Below are 4,313 nucleotides of genomic sequence, written 5' to 3'. Positions count from 1 at the left end.
AACTTGAAACTCCACAACTAATAAACTCCGCAACTAGAAAATCTGCAACTAGAAACTCCACAGTTAGATACTTCACTACTTGAAACACCACAACTAGGTACTCCACAACTTGCAACCCCACAACTAGATACTCCACAACTACAAATTGCACAACTAGAAACTCCACAACTAAAAACTCCGCAACTAGAAACTCCGCAACTAGAAACTCCACAGCTAGAAAGTCCTCAACTAGAAACTCTGCAACTAGAAACTCCGCAACTAAAAACTCCACAGCTAGAAAATCCACCACCAGAAACTCCACAAGTAGCAACGCCACAACTACAGACTCCGCAACTAGAAAACTCCGCAACTAGAGACTTCCAACCAGACACTCCGCCACTAGGAACTCTACAACTTCAAAATCAAAAACTAGAAACTCCACAACTTGAAACTCCGCAACTAGATACTCCACAACTACAAACTCCACAACTAGAAACTCCACAACTAGAAACTCCACAACTTGAAACTCCACAACTAATAAACTTCGCAACTAGAAAATCTGCAACTAGAAACTCTGCAACTAGAAACTCCACAGCTAGAAACTTCACTACTTGAAACACCACAACTAGATACTCCACAACTACGAATTCCACAACTAGAAACTCCACAGCTAGAAAGTTCGCAACTAGAAACTCTGCAACTAGAAACTCTACAACTAGAAACTGCACAGCTAGAAAATCTCCCACTAGAAACTCCACAACTACATACTCCACAGCTACAGACTCCACAACAAGAAACTCCACAACTAGAAACTCCGCAACTAGAAATCCCACAACTAGAGACTCAATAACTAGAAACTCCACTACTAGAAAACTCCGCAACTAGAAACTCCGCAATTAGACACTCCGCAACTAGAAACTCTACTACTTAAAAATCCACAACTAGAAACTCCACAACTTCAAAGTCCACAACTAGATACTCCACAACTACAAACTCCACATCTAGAAACTCCACAACTAGAAACTCCACAACTAAAGACTGCACAACTAGAGGCTTCGCAGTTAGAAACTCCTCAGATAGAAACTACACAACTAGAAACTCCACGACTAGGAACTCCGCAATTAGAAACTGCACAACTTGAGACTTTGCAACTAGAAACTGGGCAACTAGAAACTCAACCACTAGAAACTCCACAACTAGGAACTCTACAACTAGAAACTCCACAACTTGAAACACCACAACTAGATACTCCACAACATCCACAACTACAATCTTCACAACGGGAAACTCCACAACTAGGAACTCCACAAATTGAGACTCCAAAACTAGGAACTCTACAAATTGAGACTCCAAAACTACAAACTCCACAAGTACAGACTCCACAACTACAGACTCCACAACTAGAAACTCCATCACTAGAAACTCCACAAGCAGAAACTCCACAATTAGAAACTCCGCAAATAGAAACTCCACAACTAGAGATTCCATAACTAGGAACTCCTCAACTAGAAACTTCACAACTAGAAACTCCACAACTACAGACTCCACAACTAGAAACTCCGCAACTAGAAACCCGACCACTAGAAACTTCACAAGTAGAAACTCAACACCTCTAAATTCCACAACTTGAAACTCCGCAACTGGAAACTCCACGACTGGAAACTCCACAGCTAGAAAGTCCGCAACTAGAAACCCTGAAACTAGAAACTCCGCAACTAGAAACTCCACAGCTAGAAAATCCACCACTAGAAACTCCACAACTAGAAACTTCACAACTACAGACTCCGCAACTAGAAAACTCCGAAACTAGAAACTCCACAATTAGACACTCCGCAACTAGAAACTCTACTACTTAAAAATCCACAACTAGAAACTCCACAGCTTCAAAATCCACAACTAGATTTTCCATAACTACAAACTCAACATCTAGAAACTCCACAACTTGAAACTCCACAACTAAAGACTGCACAACTAGAGGCTTCGCAGTTAGAAACTCCTCAGATAGAAACTACACAACTAGAAACTCCACGACTAGAGAATCCATAAGTAGAAACTCCACAGCTAGAATTTCAACAACTAGAAAACCCACAACTAGAAACTGCACAACTAGGAACTCCGCAATTCGAAACTGCACAACTTGAGACTTTGCAACTAGAAACTGGGCAACTAGAAACTGGGCAACTAGAAACTGCGCAACTAGAAACACAACCACTAGAAACTCCACAACTAGAAACTCCACAACTAGAAACTCCACAACTTGAAACACCACAACTAGATACTGCACAACATCCACAACTACAAACTTCACAACTAGAAACTCCTCAACTAGAAACTTCGCAACTACAAACTCTGCAACTGGAAACTCCACAACTAGAGACTCCATAACTAGGAACTCCACAACTAGAAACTCCACAACTACAGACTCCACAACTACAGACTCCACAACTAGAAACTCCCCAACTAGAAACTCTACAACCAGAAACTCCGCAACTAGAAACTCCACAACTAGAGACTCCACAACTAGAAACTCCATAACTACGAACCTCACAACTAGAAACTCCGCAACTAGAAAATCCACAGCTAGAAACTCCACAACTACAAATTCCACAACTAGAGACTCCACAACTAGGAACTCCACAAATCGAGACTCCAAAACTAGGAACTCTACAAATTGAGACTCCAAAACTACAAACTCCACAAGTACAGACTCCACAACTACAGACTCCACAACTAGAAACTCCATCACTAGAAACTCCACAACTTGAAACTCCGCAACTAGGAACTCCGCCACTAGAATCTTCACAACTAGAAAACTCCACAACTAGAAACTCTGCAACTAGAAACTCCGCAACTAGAAACTCCGCAGATAGAAACTCCACAACTACAAACTCCACAACTACAAATTCCACAACTAGAGACTCCACAACTAGGAACTCCACAAATCGAGATTCCACAACTAGGAACTCTACAAATTGAGACTCCAAAACTACAAACTCCACAAGTACAGACTCCACAACTACAGACTCCACAACTAGAAACTCCATCACTAAAATCTCCACAAGCAGAAACTCAGCAACAAGATACTCTGCAACTAGAAACTCCACAACTAGAGACTCCACAACTAGAAACTCCACAACTAGGAACTCCGCAATTAGAAACTGCACAACTTGAGACTTTGCAACTAGAAACTAGGCAACTAGAAACTCAACCACTAGAAACTCCACAACTAGGAACTCCACAACTAGAAACTCCACAACTTGAAACACCACAACTAGATACTCCACAACATCCACAACTACAAACTTCACAACTAGAAACTCCACAACTAGGAACTCCACAAATTGAGACTCCAAAACTAGGAACTCTACAAATTGAGACTCCAAAACTACAAACTCCACAAGTACAGACTCCACAACTACAGACTCCACAACTAGAAACTCCATCACTAGAAACTCCGCAAGCAGAAACTTCGCAACAAGATACTCCGCAACTAGAAACTCCACAACTAGAGACTCCACAACTAGAAACTCCACAACTAGAAACTCCACAACTACGAACCTCACAACTAGAAATTCCACAACTAGAAACTCTGGAACTACAAGCTCCACAACTTGAAACTCCCTAACTCGAGACTTCGCAACTAGAAACTTGGGAACTCGAAACTCAACAACTAGAAACTGAACAACTAGAAACTCCACAACCAGAAACTCCACAACTTGAAACACCACAACTAGACACTCCACAGCTATAAACTCTACAACTAGAAACTCCACAACTAGAAACTCCACAATTAGAAACTCCACAACTAGATGCTCCGCAACTAGAAACTCCGCAAATAGAAAGTTCACAACTAGAGACTTCGCAACTAGAAACTCCACAACTAGAGACTCCACAACTAGAAACTGCACAACTAGAAACTGCACAACTACGAACCTCACAACTAGAAACTCCACAACTAGAAACTCCACAACTAGAAACCCCACAACTAGACTCTGCACAACTAGAGACTTCGCATTTAGAAACTCCTCAGATATAAACTACACAACTAGAAGCTCCACGACTACAGATTTCATAAGTAGAAACTCCACAGCTAGAATTTCCACAACTAAAAACCCCATCCCTAGAAACTCCGAAATAGACACTCCACAACTACAAATTCCACAACTAGAGACTCCACAACTAGGAACTCCACAAATCGAGACTCCCCAACTAGGAACTTTACAAATTGAGACTCCAAAACTACAAACTCCACAAGTACAGACTCCGCAACTACAGACTCCACAACTAGAAACTACATCACTAGAAACTCCAGAAGCAGAAACTCCGCAACAAGA

This window comes from Rhipicephalus microplus, unplaced genomic scaffold, assembly GCF_043290135.1.
Source record: "Rhipicephalus microplus isolate Deutch F79 unplaced genomic scaffold, USDA_Rmic scaffold_14, whole genome shotgun sequence".
NCBI classification, from domain to species: domain Eukaryota; kingdom Metazoa; phylum Arthropoda; class Arachnida; order Ixodida; family Ixodidae; genus Rhipicephalus; species Rhipicephalus microplus.
Note: the sequence above shows the minus strand (reverse complement) of the source record.